Here is a 21,251-nt window from a genome sequence, read left to right as displayed (position 1 = left end):
GATGCAAGCTTCAAACTGTCAGAGTGTTCTTATTGTTGATAAAGCTGGCCAGGGATTGATGCCCAGAGGGGGGTCTGAGTTGAAATTATGAGGCAAAGCTTGAATTTAATTCTCTTGGTAGGACAAGCAAAGACAGGAGAGAATATGACCCTGTTGCCATCAGACTAATGGCTAATCTGTGATGATTACTGGTTGCTAAATACCTTCATTTTCTAATTTAAAAGACATATTTATGCTCTGGTTTTCAGCAGAACTATATTTACACCCTTATTAGCATTTTTCATTTAGAAAAGTGACTATCAAATATAGAAATGGAACACCTAAATGTCCTAAAATACCTTACTGTACTATGAGTAGAAATAGCTTCAAAACTGACTGTTACATCACTTTCAATAATTATAAAAAAATTTACATTAATATTTGTGACAAAATCTTTATTTATGTCTCTGTAAAGAGGGTCCATTAGATTCCCATTTCAAACTGAGTACTGTAGAGGTTGTGAAAAAGATCTCCTTGTCTGTTAGTCTCCTAACTTTCTAGAGTACAAGACAGACACCCCAAAAAGGTCAGCATAAATGAGTCTTCAACAGAAAAAATTATATGGAAAAATATTTTATTTCTAGGAAATGTGGAGCCCTAACTTACTTTGGAATGTCAGCACATATATACAGTGTAAGTCAAGACGGTATTCTTATTTCAAATTTAGGCACATTCAAACTATTAGCACAAAGTGACATTCCAAATTACTCCCCACCATAAATGCACCTCGGAACCAGAACCAATTGAAATATTTTACATTAAATGTTGTAGTTCATTGTGGTCTTTTCACAAGATTGTAATAATATTGTGGTATCTCTTCTGGGGGCGTGACACAAGTTCAAATACTATGACCTCACCGTACAACTTGATGTGAGTTTCCTTGTCTCAAGTTTATTTTCCTTTCACACCACAAAGGAGTGTGAGCGTGAGTACTGAGTGAAGGTTGCTGCTAAAACTGTACTTTTGAAATGCTGTCTTTTTCCAGCATTTTCAACCTCCTATTAAAGTATAAAATTCCAGGCCAGCTTATGCTTTACTAGTTCCACCCACACAGGGAGGTAGGCAGAGCACTAAGAAAATCCCTTGCCTTTCTTCAGCTGTCTTTGAAATGAGGTGTGACATTGCCGAGGGAGAAAGGGAAGGAAAAAAGATTTTTGCCATCATACAAGCAGAGTCCAGTTTGGCATGTACACGAGGTAGGAGCAGCCATACAGTATCCCAATATGTTTCGATAGATCAAAAGCAGTTGCTGGCAATCTTACACATATCCAAGAGGAATTCCTTCCCATAAGTAGGATCCATCCCCAACATCCCTTGTGTTAGTGTGACTTCAGCCAAAGCAAAGTTTTCATGACTGGCATAAGACTTGGTGACTCTGCTCCTATGGATCAGGCTTCTGTTGCTTTTGGTACTGTATAAACATACGTATAAATTGCTACACATAAATAATTTATATATGAAATAGAAAAGTCTGTAGAACAGAGGGCCTATGTAGGACAGAGTTCACGCAAAATATTCTGGTTTTTAAAGCTATGAATATCTCCACACCTTCAAAAGCAGGGAAAAGCCAAAGTCATTGATGCAAGCAGCTAGTAATAAAAAAGTGATATTAAAGCAACTGCATAGCTTTTTTTTTGATCTTACTGGACACTGTCATCTCAGTCTTACTGTTCAGTCAGTTCACCCTACGGAATAACTTATCCTTGGAATTCACGTGAGAGCAAGTTTTTGAGGACTAAAATTCAAGCCATGAGAGGAAGCAGCAAGAGTGAATACAACCCAGTTTGGCAGACGGACGTGAAGTGAGAGCAGCCACGCGATATCCCTATCTGTTCCGACAGTGCCCAGAACAGTGCCTGGCACTCGTGGATGATGGATGGAAGTGTTAAATGGGGATCCTGAGCCCATGGCCATGGGTGAGGCTGGTCAGGACCATTAAGGCTTATTGGTGCACTCAGGGACCCGACAAGCCAACCTTCACTCTGGCAACTAACAGATTACTTACCTTCCTCCAAATAATCAAACACGCAGGACCCAAGATGGCAAAAATCTAGCTATCAGTAACTTTTCAGTGGTTGACTTAATTTGTAACACACATAAATTAAAGACGCTAATCTAAACCACTGGATAGGAATTTTTCCTTCGTGTGTGTAAATAATAATTTTATACACTTGATTTATTTTAATTCATACTACTTTTATGTCATTTTCAAGAGCAATAAATTTTATCAGAATCTCATGGTTGAATCTCTAATAGAAGTACAAAATCAAATATTAAAAAAAATAAAATAAAAGCCTGCTACCCATTAGTGTAGGATTTAATGTCACAGTTTCACTGGAACAGAGCTTGCACACTCAGCCAAAGATAACTGGGTGGAAATGATTTTTAAAATGTAAACAGAAAAGTCTTGGTTTGTGGTTCAGTTTTTGCTAATTTGGCTGTGACTTTTGTTTATCTGTGTTTTCTCTACAAGGGCTTGGAAAGATATAGGAATAAGAAATAGAAAGTACTTTTTTTAGTAATTTCTAATCCCTTCTTCCTTTTCTGTACAGGCACAAGCTCTGTCACTAGGGTGGGACTGAAGGCTAATCATGGTCGTGTTGTGACTATCCGTTATTAGAGAAGCACTTCTTAATTTTAAGATAGGCTTAAAGCACAGAACAAGATTTGTGACATACTGAGATATGCTATGAGTTTGAAATAGTTCTACAAAACTGTATGTAAGTGATTAAAAAATGCTGGATTAAGACATACTGAAATTACGAGGAAGAAATATTTCATCAGAAACAAAATCCTTAACTGTTATGCTGTTTCTATAACCCAGAACTCTAGCTATCTCAGCTGCACATCCGTATTTATGATAAGGAATTCTTGTCTCCTGTAGAATGTAGAATAACATACCCATGTAATTAATTCCATAAATAAGCACATTTTTTAATTTCTACCATATTCATGTGCGGCAACTGTCTTCAAAATGGGGCATGTACTCTTTCACTTCCTTAACCTTAATTTATTTCCATGCCCATAGGCAACTCAAAATGTGGTTTGTGAGAGATTTTTAAAGGACTACATATTCCAACTGACTGATGGGAAATCATAAGGCAAATTTTATGTTGTCTGGGCATGGATATAGTGAGAATGGAAAAGAAATGAAATATTTTACCAAAATAGGAAGGAAACCTTGTCAGGTCCCTTGTTACTGTCTGATAGCTCACTTTTTTCTCATTTATTGGATGCTTTTGTAATAAATTTTCTAATACTTGATACTGTCAGTAAAAGTAAACATTTTCTCATCATTTAGCTATGGAACCCTAAAATATCATACCTTAAAGTCATAACCCATGGTATATAATAAAAAGAATAAAATCAAATGTGACATCAAAATGCATCCAAAATAATGTACATTATTGGCTACTTTTTATAGGCCTTCCGTGTTCTTACCATGCAACTTCAGTTGGTGTCATCTAATGTCAGTGCAGGCAGGACAACCATGGTCTTTCTTCAGATTTCAATGAATATAGCATCGAGACCTTTTGGCCACCAGTTCTACAACGTTCAGAAGCATACCTCATCCCTCACTTCGAAATTTTGTAGGATTGGTCCCACGTTCACACTTAAGAAAATAATATATAAGGGAATAAGAGCTTTAAAATCAAACACTTTGTAGTGTCGTATTAAAGGGATGACAGAAATTGCTGAGGCAGAGAATCAGATAATTCAACTTTCACTACTACACCTAGTAAGCTTGTTACAGAAAGTGCAAATGGATTGCCTTGGGCATGGATGGATGATGGAATCTGGAATGTCTTTTGTTTGCAGCAAAAATGAAAAGCTTTGCTTACATGTGAAGGCATCTGAACAACAGAACTCTAGTAAATTTATTTGATCACTACTGTTTATAATTCTTCTACCACACTACTATTAGGATGAAATAAGTAGACTTACAATAATGAATTAGTTTAACCTTTATCAAGTCAGACACCTTAACTAAATGCTTAGTTGCAGTACTGGAGGCTCTCAGAACAGAAAAACTGAGCTAAATGTGGAAGAGACCGTTTCCTCACAGAATGCTTTTATTTACCATTTCAGTAATCTCACTTACCATGTAGGCCACTTAACAAGTTACATTCATAAAACGGTTCCTAGTTTTAGAAACTTATCACCAGTATCTTGTAAAACAGCAGTAAGATTTAGCAAATTGCTAACATAAGAAAGCATTCAAAAATATAAAATTATGCAAGCTGGTATAAAAAAGAAACAAAACCATGAACTTGTAAGCTGCAAATTGTGAAAAAGTGTAATCATGCTAAATAAACAGGACCCTTTTACAAAGAGCAGGAGCTGAGAACTGAAGTACAGAGAGGTATGACTCTAAAATAGAAAGTCTTGTTGAACTAAGAGACTTTTTGTGTCCTTGTCTCTAACATATTTTTTTCCTCAAGCCATGTTAAACCCTATTACCATTGCTAGTTTGAAAAACGTGTTTTATTAAAGCTTAGGAAAGGCTTACCTTCCAAAAGTAGCTTTACTGGAAGAATGATCTAGAAAGTGTTCTGAAGTCCTTAAGTGACGAACAGTTTAGTATGCTCAGGAAGCAGCCTGTGAAAGGGCCATTGCATTTTGGCTCTAATCATCTTATTATAAACACTCTTGTTACACTATTCAAATGTCACTAACCATTGTGTTTGTTATCCCATTGTGATAAGGGCATTATTGCTGTACATATAATCATGCTTTTGTTTGCTTTAGGATTTTGAGGTTCCTATTTAAGTAAAAGTATTTATGAAGGTTACAATTTAAAGCACTGTACTACCGTTTCTTTAAACAACAGTAATCAGTATATAGATTTAGCCCTAACAAAGGAAGACAACATTTTTCCTGTGCAAATATTCAGCCATGTTTTAACCTTGGCAATCGATACAGCATAGTAACAAAGCTGGTCTATAAAACTTGAGATTTAAGACAACAAATATTTACTGTAGTTGCTTCAAACCTTTCTGTATACAACTGGCAATTACAACTTTACTTTGATGTTTTACTTGTAGCATTTGAAACTTCATGGTTAAATAGTTACTCTGAAATGGAAAGATTGGTTTGTATAACTTTATAGCAGACCATGCAAGCTGTACAGTCTGTTGTGAAAACTGCTTGTCTCATTAGGATTCTTCATATTTCTTTGCATTCTGTAATTCTAATGATATTTCACACTCTCCTTTTAATAACATGGGCCTCAATCTAGCACAGATCTCGAGTTAAGTATGTGCTTAGCTTTAGCTATGCATGTAGTACTTCAGAGGAACAACCTGCAGGGTGGAAGTTAAACATGTGCTTAAAAGGCTTTGCTGGATCAGGGCCATATCTGCTAATCATGCAACTCCAAGGCTACAAAGTGTCATTGAAGCTTAAGGAATTTTCTTTCTATTTACATCAATAGGTGTTTATTTTGTAATTATTAATGTACAAATACTGTACACACAAGAGGGAGAATGCAGTGTTTCTCTGTAGTGTTCACTTCTTGTGTTCATACATGAGAATAACCCGTTCTCCCAGGATTAATGGGACTTCTACATGTGCATGTAGACCCATATTATGGGAAAAGCGGTAGTAATGTGCTAACACATTATTAGTTTATTTTTCTAATCAGTTTGATCCTTGTATCATGGATACTTTATACATAAAACCTCTGTATTTTTCATATGCTCTTCCGCTGTCCCTGGGTATAGGCATTACCGGAGTACCCGCGTCTTTTGCTGTCAGCACTCACAAGCAGTTTCCTGCAATCATTCAATCCTGCAGTTACTTAAACAATGACCAAAACATTCAAAATAGATGTTGATTCCTGAATCAATTTTAATCAGTTAAATAAATATCTCTAACAATTTTCAATAGTGCTTGACTGCTTTCTGTCTCACAACAGGGTAAGTAGGGCTGTACAAGGATAAAAATTTACTGGAGAGGTAATTATAAACCAGACTATTCATAATAAAATTTCACCTTTATATTTTTTCAAAATGAAAGTCTCCTTCCCAAAAATGTGTTCTGCTAGGGCTTGTCCCGTCAGCAAGCAGAAACTCTTCACTGGTATCACTGACACAAGAATATACTAAAATGTCTTCCCTAGAGATATCCTACGAGATAAATTTTGGTGAGTATTACAGAGAAGTCATTTCTTTCTTTGGGGACTGGAAAAGATGGGATTTGTGTGCGAAATGAGAAGTTTCTTTCCTTCTCTCTCCATTTGTAGGAAAAGTGCACACACACATTTAACTACAGATAGCCTGTCTAAAGGAGTTCAGCCAGAAAGGTGCTGAGTTCCTGTGGTCCTTGCTTAAGTTGTGTCAATGGGAATTACAGACGCTCCCTGGATCAAGCCCAGAGTGTAAGGAGGATTAGCAGCAACTTTTTCCAGAAGAAAGATGAAACTGATTCTCCTCCACTCTCAATGTTTGAAAGATTTACAGTAATGACACATGCCAGGCCTAAAAATCTATTCAAGTACCAGTAAATTCAGGTCTTTTTTGTGTGCTTTAAGAGTATCATGATATCAATTTCTTTTGGCAAGAAATACCTAATGGTAATCTTTTCCTGCATTCCATGAGAGTTATTAGTCAAAGTAATAGTTTATTTTTTTACCAGAAAAATAAACCATAACGCACTCAGGGCTGCAGTTCACTAAACCATAATTCTACTTTGTTTGACTTACAAAGTGCTCTATATTTTGAAAAATTGTTCTGTAATGGATGAGGGATCTGTGAAAAGTTCTACCCCACATTAATTGGCTAGTTCTATTGGAATTGCCACTGAATGAGACCACCAAGAGTTATCTTCCAAGACTGTGCTACTGATGAGATAGCATAATGTATAAAAGAATTCATGCTGAAAACAACTTTAACTGCCTTGGCTAATCTTTGGTAACAATGTGAAAGCAATGCTGAGTTAAAAATAAGTCTTCTAGAGAAATTGTAGATCCTCCAGTGACAGCAAAGCTGTAAAGCGATACATAAGAAAGGGCTGTAACAGGTTAATAAAAAGAAAACAAATATTAACAAAAGTTACATTTACAAAAGAAGACACATAATGTATATGCTGTGTTATATAAAGTATATGGCATTCAAAACGTTCCTTGCTCTACCTTAATAATTATGGCATAGACATGAAACTAATTCAGTTTTTATAATAATTAAGTAATAAAAGCACTAAGTAAAAGACAGATGTGTATGTATGGCATGCAGGTATACAATATATACCAAAAAGCCTACATTCCAACATCATATACATTGCTCAGGAATTTAATTAGGATGTCCTTTTTTCATTTCTCAAGAGAAGAATTTTTCATTTTTGTCCTCTTAAATATTGCATCACTGTGTTAATAATTTTTATTTCCAAAATCTAAGGAAATAACATACATGTATACATATATAAATATATATATATTAGTCTACAGAGTATAGAACCAAGCACTCTGGGTCTATCTCTTTAAATGACTCTTAATAAATTCATCCTTAAGAAAACTCATTGTTTCTTAGATAGAACAGATAAGATGTGGTTGGAAACACAGCAGCAGTGGATTTTTTTCTCTGAAAAACAATTATATTTGCTGGGGACAATGCTGTAAATCTTAAGAGCATCCATGGTAAAAGACAATAACAATACAATAGTCTTTAGCACATCAGTCACGAGATGGCAAGACACAAACAATAATGAAAATAATAGGATATATGCAGCTTTATCATCATCTATTTCATATGCAATATTTACAATGATCCTCCCCACAAAAGGACAATATTATTTGATGAATGCTCTGAGCAGTTTTGTCGTTTGTTTTTTGTAAATCTGGTTCACTTTTCTACCCACTATATTTTTTGTTTACTTATTAAGTTACCCTCACAATAGCTGTTTCTCAGTAATTTTGCATACGTATAAACACTTAGTTACCAATGATAATGTTCTTGATGCGAAAGGGGTTCAGGAATTCCAATGAATAAACATCTTCTACCAAATAATTTAGATCACTCCAAATATTTACTATAATCATGCTTTGAGAGCATTAAGTGGTCTGTGTCCTGTTAAGAAGCGAGGAAATTTTCCTTTCCCTTTGGTAGTGAAATTCCATGTTCCACTGTATTGGTTAGTGAACTATATCAAGTTTTCGACATTATAGTTCTCAGAAATTCTGGTACTGATCTAGAATTGAGTTTCTTATGCCCTTACTCTCTCTTAGATAACTTGGTATGACTTTAAGCAGAACAGAAGAGAAAAAAAGGATAAGCCTCTGGAAGGGGACTTTGAAATACCACCTATTTGAAAGTGCTATGAGGGTAAAATGTTAGAGTAAGTTTCAAAAGGGATATATTGGTGAGCAGGGAGCAGGAGCTCTGATCACAGATGCGTGAAAATTCATGGCATGGCTCTGCAATTTACTATACAAATGTCATTTCTATATACGTGGTGTGCAAAACAGAGAGAAACACCACCTCTTCTTCTTACCCCACCAAAGACAAACAAAAACTGAACCCACTTACGCTAAAAGAATGTTATTTAAATTGTGAAATGAAGCACTTGAAAGTTAGGAAATGCCAGAAGGCAAGTTATCCATGTAATGTTAAATATGGCCTCCTACAATGCATGCTTTATAATATAAGGTACAGTTTAGAAGTACTTAGATGTCTTATGAGGTGACTTTTAATGGCACTTAGAAGCCTGACTGATTTCTGTGTTGGTGAATGTCTCATCAACAATCCTTATTTACTCATACAGTATTTTTTTCAGTAAGACTATACCCTTATCCAGGGCACAAAATTCACATAAGGTCAGAAGAAGCCAGTTCTCACCCATACAAGATTTTCTTTTGTAGTACGTGAATCCTTCCCCAAACAATACACTTATTCTCCTGGTTATCATATTACTACAAATGTAAAATAAAAAAACACTTCTTCACTGGCTGAAAGTATCACACACTGTGAAACTTATTTAATATTCTGTAAGCATCAATTTCATCCAGAGAATTCCTAACACTTCCAAATTTTATGTGATTACTTTCTTTCTCCTCTCTTTGCTTTCCACTTTAAACTTCTTCTCACCAACAAAAACAGCATTAATTGAGACCAGTACAGCAGCAGTAGTATATCTACAGCTTTGTGGGTTTTTTAAACAGTGAAGCTATCCCAATGCCAGCAATTTTTATGATGATGTGAGTTAGTTCTGTTGCAAAAAGATTTCACACTCAGCTAAATATGTTGGTTTTTTTCTTCTCTATACCTCTACTCTTGAAGAAGATTGACTTGCCTGCTGTTTAGTAGAGGATTAAAAATTCACTGCCACTGCTAGAACTGCTGTGAACACAAGTGTTTAGATTTGCCTAGACCAGAACTACGTATTATGGCAATGTTTTCAGAAGTAAGCACAGAAACCCTAGTCCTTGTCTGCTTTCCAACAGCAGCAAGAGAATGTCAGATACATACTTTAATTACTCATTATTTTGAAAATATTATTGTTATTCACAATTATTCAGCACAGCTTGAGATACCTTCTGCTCTGTAACTCTGGGAACCACTGTGGAATCAAACTGAAGGCTCCATTAATGCTTGGATAAACTGTTCAAAGAGATGGTGGATTCAGGTAGTTTGCTTCACAATATGAAACAAACCATCTGATATTTGTCTGTCCCTAGTTAAAATTCTGTTCACTCACTTTTCTTTCAACCTCTCATCTCAGCTGCTTGAGCATGCTTGGCAGGAACTGTGACAACGAAACACTGACAAAATTTCAATAAAATATGACTGAATCATAAAAGAGATGAAAGAATGAAGTTGTACCTTGTGAAGCATATATTTGAATGTAAAAGGAACAAGCTTACCTCTTGTATCACTCAAATTGTTTTAAAATATATCCAGCCAGGATCACCTATGGAAAAAAGAAATGGGTTGGAAGAAGGCTGCATTTGAAAACTTTGCTTCAAGTGTTTAACGACATTATCTTTTCTGAATAACTTTTTTGAGAACTGCATCATTTAGATTTTTGTGATTGTTTTCTTTATTAAAAAGGGTAAATAATTCAGGGGTTGGGGTTTTTTGTTTCTGACTTACTTGAAAAAAGAGGCACTCAGCAGTGTTGGAGAATTACTGGAAACATAACCTCTATATCCTGTTTTCTGAAGACAAATAATTAGAGGTGGACAAATATTTCCATGGATGTATCAGTTTCAGAATGTAACAACTTTGCCTCAGTGTAATGCAAATGGTGCTATGGCAGGATTTTTTAGTTATATGTCATTTTCCCAACACTTTTAGCCACATATTTACAAAGCCTAACATACTACTGTGGTATTTAGGCAGTGTTGCAACCTTTGACAGTTCTGTATAGGTTAAGCCGGTGTGAAAGTGGAGCAACAGAATGAATCGGGTCTTGGAATTTATATACAATAGATAAAATTCACCTAAGCGCTGGAGTTGAATGAATTCATCTTATTTAAGCTCTTCACAGAGCCTGTAGGACCAGTCTGTATGTTGGTGTAATGGTCATGGCATTGTGCACAGGATATTTTTGCCTTTCCTCTTTCCTTTTGTCTCCCACTGCCAGCCTAGCACTTACAGAAAGGTCAGGTGGAAACTCATTTAGCTTCTGGAAAATAGTGTTTTCCAGGTATTCAGCCATCATATTTTTACTTTTGCTTATGATCTTATGTTTTTAAAATTGTACAGGCTCGAGAGTACTTCTAAATCTAACTCCATCTTCAAATCAGATATATTCAATTCAAAAGCAAAATCCAATATGTTTCTAAACTTTCCTGATACAAGTCTAGGTAAAAAGTTGAGGTCCATGAAAAAAATGTACAAAAGTTGCAATAACGTATTGCGTCTAAATTAGCAATGATTAGGCATTATTAGATTAGACAAAATAATCTAAAACTCCTCTTGAATTTGGACTGAACTGTGCAGGTTTCAAGTTAAAATTTGTCTAATTGACCATTCTTTCAAACTGAGGTGTGACTAATACAGATCCAGGTGAATATCTGAAGCAAATAACATTCATAGTGAACAAAAGGAAGGTGATACATAAACTTGACATTGAATGATATGTCTTGATTTTATGTATCTTCTGTCTCTTTTTGATTCCTTATTCATGCTTTTTTCAAAGGATAGAGGTACATGGTTCTATATTATTATGCTTTGAAAATACCAGTAAGTAATGCAAATAGGAAAGAAATAAATTTAGTACTCTAAATTTCTAGAATTTAACCATTTAACCAAGAATCTTTCCTTGTCATTCTTCCTATAGAGAATAAACTTTCAGGTGAACTAAAAACGTTCTTTAATTACAGGAGTGCTGTGTACATTGCTCATCGACCACTTGGATACTATAATCCATGTTTAATATATTTTATGTTCTCCAGTAGGATCTTATTCAAAAAAGGAGCAAATGATTTGCATGAGTCAGTCAACACTCACTGTCATACATGAGGGGGTTGAGACCCTCCCTGGGACAATTCAGTGGCTGGTGTGTAAGGTGGCTTCCTATATTGTTTGTGCACATCTTTTTGCAAAGATGACCTGCTTTGTTCAAGACTTTGATCAGCATCTGTCAGCCTCCAAGTCCTCAGAGGCATTTTATTTTAAAGCATTACTTCATTATATCAAAACCCATTATTACATCGTGTTATTTTAGATTATGCCAGGAGGTGACAGGATGTCAACAGATGGAATAGTATAGTGACAACTCAAAAGTCAAAATAAAAAGGCTGATTTAGACTGTAACTTGTGTCAAAATTATTTGATCTGAATCATTATGGACCAGAATACGAGGACACAAAAAAAAAAAAGCACACGTTTTCTCCCCTATTGCAATCTAATGTAAATGTGAACAGTAGCATATCATTACGTCTCACATGGTGAACTGGAGCAGAGAGGAGAACACTCTAATAAGCTTCAGTGAAATTACAAGTCAGCATAAACCCGTCTTGAACCAGTGGTATAGCCTTACTATAGACAATTTACAGTAAGCATTACAAGAAAGTGCTGATACATTGCAATAAAAAGTTGCTAATAAGACAAAGTCAACTAATGTATTTTGATGCCCTGTTCTTAAATAAAATTTTCCAAACTTGAAGCTATCTAGCAGCATCTAGCAGTGATGGGTACATCACCAGGAGGCCTCAAACAATTCAGCTGCAGTAAACAAAGAAATGGTCAACCTCTGTAAAAACAGAAAAGCCAGATACTGATCTGCAAACCACTTTAGGCACCATAATTAGAGTTGAATGCAGGAACAAACACATAATAGAAATAAACATGTGGGTATTTTGTGTTCTCTACAGGTAATTGAAGGTACATCCAAAGTAACCAACCTGGCAATGCCTTAAGAAGGAAAATAGCTATTTTCTCATCAGCTTTTCTTTATGCACTGCAAATTTTTTCACAGCAGTTACATAAGAGGACTTTGTGATTAGATGAAATAACAGTGCTAAGAAATTAGACTCTAGAACAAAGAGACTGAAGGAATGTCAAGTAAGCAAGATCCATAAGATGACATTCAGTCTCTGAGTTTCCCGGTACTTGAAAATATTTCCCACATGACAGGTTGCTTTGGTCCTCTTCCATTCTTCATAGCCCTAGGAAACAAAAAGCAAACAAAAATTTCATTGCTTTATATATATGAAAAGCCAAATAAATAAGATTTGATAGTTTTCCCCAATGTGTCAGCAAAATTGTTTTCAGAGGGAAATTTGCACAGGCAGACTCTTATAGCTCAATGTGTGTCGTCTTAATCATATTAACATGGAAACATAAAAGTTCATAAAGCAATACATACTCCTTTAGAAATAAAATCCACATGAGAAAGCTAAATCCTGAGGCACTCACTCTTTTAACAAAATCTTTATCTGACAGTCTCCTATTGAAGTCAAAGGAAATGTGTTGGAGTAAAGTATTTAGGATTTACTCAACAGTGTGACTTAATCTGAACACACTGATATCACAAAGACTAATTATATAACCTACAGTAATATCATATAGTCCATATTTTTTCATTTGAAATTCATATAAAGATCCATATCTTTTGCGTACTATCTATTGAGAGAGATGTTTCTAGTACTGTATGTCTACAAATTATGTTACTGGAGCTAATTGTAATCAAAAATAGATTCCAAGGAAGTTACACTTTTGAATGAGCTTGTGGTTCTGGGTCCTTTTGCTGGGCTGGACCCTGTGTCCCCCTAGACGTAGATAGTGATTTGTCTCCACGCTTAGCCAGATGGAAAAAGGGAAAATCTGCCACGTCCCAGAATTTTAGCTGGGGAAGTCTCTCAGGAGCCTGGGGATGACTCCAGCTCACCGTCCTGGCCAGGGGCCATGGTATGGCAGACAGGCATTCTGTCCTCCTCCTCCTGGCACCACCTGCACTTCCAGTCATGGGGAAGGGCTTACATGTAGAATAGGGAAGAAAGAAGCTGTGCAGCATATATACTGCCTATCCCTCAGCCACAGACATTGCTGGCAGCATCTCCACCTGGCCCCCAGGTATGTCTCCTCTGAGACCTTCTCTCCCAAAGCACACACATGACATCTAGTGATCTTTCTCACTTGCACGCACAGTGCGCAGAGCCCACAGTGGACCGGCACAGCTCTTCCATGCAGCTGGACCTCTTAAACCTTTGGTTTAACCCTCCAAAAGAGTCCCAAATATTCAAGATTCAACAGGTATTTTACAGGGTGTTTTGGCCCCTTGTCGAAACACTCGTCTTCATGGATTCTAACCATGCACAAAGCACTGCCAGGAGACCTTCCCTCCGAAGTTTCTGCTTTTGGTTTCTCACAGTTTGTTGGATGGTTTTACACTGATATTTTTTCAGAAGAATCATTTATTCTTGGGCCATGTAATACAGGGGAAAAAGAGGAAGAAACGTGGCCTTAAGAGAGAGGCTAAAAAACTCTACTCAGCCAATTCTAGGTCATCTGGATGTGGTAAAATAGCCCACTTTTATGTTTAAAAGGTAGACTCCAAGTGTTTTTATCACTCAGAGTCATATGTGCAACAGCACATATGTCTTAAAACCTCATACTAGGCTATTTATTGTCTCAAATAAGTAATTTGAGCTTTGTCTTATCTGAGAAAACTTAACTTTGAAGTGGATATTGTTGCCTGCCTGTGTAACGGTGGAAGATATCTAGAGCCTTCTGAGCTGCCTTTACCATGGAAAAAGGAAATGGATGGTGGGCAATTTGAACATACTCTGAATGTTTCTTGGTTCCTGCAAACCTGGCGCAGGGTGGGCACTGCTGTGTGGGTTTAGAGTTCCTCCCCATCCTGTTCCCTTCAGCTGGTGGCTCTGCACTGTCTCAGTGAGACACTTGCACTCAACACAGACCGGGAAACGAGGATGCATCAGGACAGTCACAAAGAGCCATAGTCAATCAAGCCTGTGCCTGGAGACCTCATATGATGTTCTCAATGTCCTGGCCTACTTCGCATAAACGGTACCTGGAAGATCTCCTCTGATGTCGACACTGAAGATATGTATGTGTGTGCATGGTGACATATAAATGTATTCACTCACATACACGGCAACTGGAAAGGCTGTAGAGGTTTCTACTGTTAACATACATTCTCAGTATACTAAGAGAAAAAGTATGAAATGTGATATTTCGTTATACTTTTTCATTATGTGAAAAAAAGATATTTTTGGGCTGCCAGAGTCCATTAGGATAGCCAGCTGTTTTACACATCTGTTCAGGCCCTGATGGCCCCTAATCTTTAAGTGAAGAAGAGACCTAAACATCAGTGTAGGTGGGACAATATCAATATTGGCAGGTTACAGTGTTTCTGGATGTACATTTAGGACCCACTGTAAGATGTTGGGTCTGTTTTGGGAGAGGAACTGAATAGTCAGCAATGAGTTAGAAGGAATCTGGATGTAACCTTTCTTGGATGACCTCAGCACAATAGCTGTAATGGTTCTGTAAAGGGCTAAACCAGAATATACCTAAAATCACATCTACCTTTCTTCAATTGCACCAGAGTTCCCCTAACTTCACTGAATTGGTCTGTTTAATACTGAGTCTACTTAATCAATTAGGTTTGCTTCTTAAATTAAAAAAAAAAAAAAGTATTTCTTTGAATTTTTAAAGCTATTGGTTGAAGATCTTAAAAGACATGAGGCTATATGTTTTACATTGATATGACCTTATCATACGACCTTACATTTCATTCTCCTTATACACATCCACTTATACTGAAACTTGATTTTAGACTATGTATATCTTACACATACATCTTCACCTATTGTAATGCCATATGATAGAAAATTAGAAAATCTTATTTTATTACTCACAGATTCTCTGTTGCCCATTATTCTATTACAAATAACTTGTTTCAGTGCAACTGTTTACAGTTTAATACTTAGCGACATGTGTAGCCATATTGCTGAATTTGTATTAAAATTATAGTTCATTTAAAAAAATTACAATTTAATATTCTATGTACAGAAAAGTTCCCTGAGCAGCTGTACAAGAAAAAAAAATTATCTCCTAATTATGCATACCTCTGTAAATCCTGAAGGCCTTCCAGCATAAATTCAGTTTCTCAATGATTACACATAGCATCATTTCTTTGAAAGAAAAAAAAAAAAGTAAAAACAAATTACAGTATTAGCCGTACTTCATACAGATGGAGTAAATTTTCAAAAAGGAATTGTCACAAACTTTGACAGAGAAAGTTTGCTTGCCTGTTCTGTATATGTAAATGTAATATATAACCAAAGCATTTGTCCAATATTATCTACAAGAAAGAGCAAGAAGAGAATTAGCAAAGCAGAGATTACTTTTCCTCACCAGCTTGGGCAGCGTAGATTTTATTGGCAATTAGAGAAATAGGCCCTTGGAATGTGGCTTCTCCCCTGTTCTGGCTTATCTTCACATAGCAACAAAGCACGAACAAAGCTGTTCAATTAAAGGAATGTACATTAAAAAATACAATAACTGATTTGCATCATCCCAGTGATTTGGGATTGATGTCTTGTACCTTTTAATAGCACAGCTTGATTATTCAGTACTCATTGGGTCTCTTGCCAGTCATCAGGCTTTTCCAGCTGCAGACTGTGGTCATTTACAGTTTTACAGACACTGGAGAGGTCTGTCTGAAGGATAAGAAAACACAAATTAGCCTTTGCAGATTGGCCTCAGTCAATGCTGGCTTTGTGCTACAATATCCTCATTCAAACAGTTGGATATATCACTTTAGGCATGTTGTGTCAAAGAATTATCCAGAAAATGACTAGAAGGATGGTTTCCCTTTGTGTGTTATTGTGTTTTTGAAGCTTTTGAGGCTTTCTGAGCATCTTTGAAATGCAACGCTATATGTATCTGTTGCAAAAGGCAGCAGTAGCCAAGTTGAGAATTTTAGGCCAGACATTTTGCAAAGAAACAAGAAAATGCAAATAATCTCTTCATTAGTTGCCAAAGCAAAATGGCAAAAGCCCCTTTTTATATTTTTTCTCCTTCTAAATGAAACTGTGATGGTGCAGATGATATGTTTCCAATACACAGACATTTCCTAAACTGTGTGCTTTACAGAGAAATCACAAAATCTTTTACTTGATTCCCCAAATTTATTAATAAAAATAATCATATCACTGAGGGGGTTTTAACCTAATAGTGGAAAAAATATTAATATTTTCATGACTGTAATATTTAAACACATGCAGTGAGAACTTATTCAAATTTTGGTGTCTTTTTAATTTCACAATCTGAAGTCCATTCTTTGTTCATTAGTCACACATATCATTCGAAGAAGCCAAAGGGCTATTGCTTGGTCTCTGAATAACCACTAAAATGTGAACTCCACCTTGGGCATGGTGTGTAGAGCAAAAACGTTTCACTGAACACAGTACATTTTTAATTCAAGACATATAGCTTGAGAATGTCAAACTTTTTCACAGGAAATTTGCCCAAACATGTGGCATTCATTATCTAAATAATTCATTACAACCTATTCACTCAGCTTTATTATTAATAAAATTTTCTTTGAAATAGTTGAAAATCCTATGGATTTTAAATTAGTTAGAATCTGAAATTTTTAGAAGTGACTGCATTTCTGTTCATATTTGACAGTGTTGATACTGTCTTTTTCTGGTGGAATCAAAGAAATGATTCTTTCCTCTAAAAGTAGTGACAATCATAGCAAACCCCCAAAACATTTGCTCTTCTATAGTATTAGCCTGAATGTTCAACATATCTTGCAGACTGGATCTGACAATCATTTCTGTTTTCTTTGAACCATCTCCCTCTTCCTGTCTCATAATAAAAGGGGAACATTTGGCGGGGGGGGGGGGGGGGGGGGTTGGTGGTTCATCTGCACATGGACTGGTTCATTTTATCCATAATGTATTAAGTCAGTCAAGATAGTTTCTAGAAAACGCTATTTGCAAACAGATACTTACATCTACTTAATTAGTTTTAAACTACGTTCATTTTATGGACGGTAATCAAGAGCTCATTTCTGTTCCCAGCATATTCCTCTGCTTAAGTAAACACCTTACAGAGAAATGTAAAATTAAATGCTGTTCTTAGGGATGTTTTTCTCAATTGGGGCATAATAACAGACATGGCCCAGACCTTGCTTGTTTTGTCCAACTCCTGACTCTACATATGAAAACCATACATCTCCCTGGAACAGGGCTTGGCAAAAGCATTTCTGTCATATGTGGCTTTGTATTCTGATGGAAAGTCAGAGACCTGAATTTATCACTCCATAAAACACCTACTACTATTCCGATATGTTTTGTGCTAATACTTAAGTATAAAAACAAGATAAAAGTCATTGTAATTACAAACATTCACCCTTTGCTTCTAATACATCTCTTTTATTAGGTTTGAATGTACAGTAGTATCAGTACTGAAAACCTTTAGAATTATTTCTGCATGGACCAAAAACGCCTCTTCTCTAGAGTGTTTTTATTTGCTTACCTGGATTTTTCCCTTTTCATGAAGAGAAATCCCATAACTCTGCAGATCAAAGTTCTGTCCATTTATTGAGTGGTTTCATGACATCAGAGTCAGAATGCGCTGTCAAATGAGGAGGGCGGGAACATTAAGAAACAGAAAATATGAAAGCAGAGGATAAAGTGGCAATTTAACATTCCTATAAGCTGCAGCAGGTTTAATATACAACCAGTGTGGTCATTCAAGAAAATGAATAAGACAGACAATCATATGCTGCTTTGTGAAACCTTTTCTTTCAGGGACATCACATTCTCTAATATTAATTATCTAGTCAGATATGGGATTTTGATATGTGTAGATATAAGTAAATCCCCATAGTGACTTTTTAAAAGTATATTTAAAGACAAATACATATTTTCTGACTATTAGCATGTTCCCTTACTTGATTTTAGGGCAAAGTCATAATCTCTACAAAAGTTGGGCTGAGTAAAATATGAGTAACCGTACCTTACAGTGCCAAATTTTCTATACCAACAGTAAAATAAACATATAAAGGAAAGAAAGAAAGAAAGAAAGAAAGAAAGAAAGAAAGAAAGAAAGAAACAAAGAAACAAAGAAAGAAAGAAACAAAGAAAGAAAAGAAGCAGCAGAGACAAGCTAATCATCTGAAAGGAAAATTCCAGAAATGCTAGAGGGATTTTAGTGCCTCTTCTAGTGACTGGTGTTAGCATTTAGTGTTGGATTGAGCTGGACTCTGATTGATATGTAAATGTATGCTTTCAAGGCTTTATGTATCCATTAATGTAAAATTGTAATATGTCTATGGTATCACAAATGTATATGCAAATGATGGTGATATTTGTGGTCATTCAAAAAATGGACAATTAAAAAATTCTAACTTCTTATTCTGAAGGATGTAAATTAACATTTAGACCCTATTTTTGCCTCTTCTTCCATTGTTAAGCATTTTATATCAGAAATGAGATACGCTAGCAAGGGTAAAGCAAAGCAACCACAATTAATCTGCAAAGAGAGAAGTAATTTATAATTTTTTTCTCTCAAACACATTGTAAAAATGCATAATATTCTTCTGTTAGAAATTCTGTTGCAATGAGAAACACGATAACTAGTGAACAGTATAAACCAACATATTTTGCACTAGACATTCCTATGAAATTCTGTTGTCAATTCAGATTTTTCTGTTCATTTTGACAAACTATAATAGAGCACTCAGCTCCACTTTCCCTCAGGTGGATATACAATTTCTACTAAAATAACTTAACCATTAAATTTGGCTGATACTGAAAAATGTTGGCTGAGGCATTGATACAACAATTGTAAATTTAAATGCCAATGTTTGAGTAGATTTAGTAATGTAAGGTACACATTCAAATACCCTGAATACTAGTTTGAGGTCTCCCCTGTAGATTTTTGTTTACAGCCAGGCTCTTTCCTACAAGCTTCTGGTGCATTGGGAACACCAAGAGGCATCTCTGGTAATATATTCCCTATGAAAACAAGTACTTCCAATTAAGTTTAATCTATTATTTCCTTCTGTATTGCACGTCTGTAATATTTTTATACATTATCTTCAAAATGTACAAAAAAAGAATAGAAAATACTGTATGAAAACTCTCAACAATTTCTATTTTAAAGCCCTGAAAATTTAAGCCATTTCTTTATCTACCCATTTGCTGGCACTGTAAACTGTTGTTGCAATTAAGTTATTTCCTACAGGTTTTAGAAAAAGATTAAAGTAAGACCAGGTTAGGAATGAGAAATTCTGTCTTATTAATGAGTTTTAGACAAGTTCTATGGAAAACAGTAGTTTCTGTTGTTATTTGCATAACATATGTTGTAGCTTGCTAAGCAACTTACATGGAGCTCAGTCTGAAAGTAATTAAGAACATAGTTTGCAGTAAATAAAAGTTCCAAATCAACAATTTGTTTCTCTGCTTTAAAAAAATAAAATCATTAGCATGCTTAACTCTTGAAAGTTCAGAAAGAAACTGATAGGCAGTGAACTGCCGAAGGAGAGTGGTACGATGTTCCTTTCACTATTCCTTATGTACAGCAGAAAAAGAACATACCAGTAACAGCTGAGTAATACAGCTTTCACGTCATTATGGGCAAGTTACACCTTGGGAAACAAAAATCTGCTTAAAATTCCAGACAAAATCTATTCTGTTGCTTTTTAGGACTGCCTAGCCCTATCATATACGAAATCACTAGACACCATCACTCTTAAGATGAAAATCCTCCAGACAACTTTGCTTGTTCAGAAGCATTCAGATGAGCCTGTAGCCCTCACCTAAAACATTTTTTGCAATCTAGAAATAGAGAATTGACTCAACACTTTGCAAGTGCTAATTTGGGTAAGTCTTAGGTCCTATATAGAAGTGGACCTGCACTGAATTCCCTTGCTGAGAGCACCTCCTTCACCAAGGGATGTCTTCTCCTGGAAGGCCAGAAGAGGCATTGATGGAAATATAAGAAACATGAGTTCCATCAGAGATGATCCAAGGTCACACTGGACTCAGCCCTGTAGAGATAAGGGGACTCTCCTGAGAAGTGAAAGGACTAAGGTTTTGGCTTCCTGCTCTCAGAACTTTTAAAATTTTATTCAGCAATACTCTAAGAAAAAATACATATATATTCAAAGAAGCAGTGTCTGGGACAACTAAGCACCATAAGCAGTGCAGGTCACAGTGCAAAACCAGAAGACAGTCGATATAATAAAGAGGACACACAGACATGGACATCTATATGGACCGGAGCCCAAGTGTACAACAGTAACGTTCAAGGAGGGTGACTGACCATTCTTTGATTTGCAAAACTTTAAGTGGGTTAAGTGACCTCATAAAATGCTGCTAAGGAATGAAGTGTGTTTACTTAACAGTGTTTCCTCCTGGAAGTCACCACTCTACTTTTAAAAGAAGACGACAGACAGAACACATAGGATCTGGCTTAGGATTTGTCCCCAGGTCTGTAGAGCACCTTTAGATTACATGCCCCTTGAAGGCTTTTGCCATCACACCTGTGGTACTTGATAATGGTCTTTTCCGTGCGTTCACACATTAAAAATCTAGGTTAGATGGAAAATTCTATCCATTTTTATTTTCCCTTTTCATTTGGCCAGTGCAAGGACAGGTATACTTAGAAACAAATTTTTAAGGCAAAAGACAAAAGATCCTGGAATGAGGTCAGTGACTGGCCAGGAGAAGCACTGACTTCAGTTGCTGTCACGACCCAGACTGGACAGACCAGGGAGTCGTGTTT

Source organism: Buteo buteo, chromosome 3 (genome assembly GCF_964188355.1).
Source record: "Buteo buteo chromosome 3, bButBut1.hap1.1, whole genome shotgun sequence".
NCBI lineage: Eukaryota > Metazoa > Chordata > Aves > Accipitriformes > Accipitridae > Buteo > Buteo buteo.
This window is presented reverse-complemented; position numbering follows the sequence as displayed.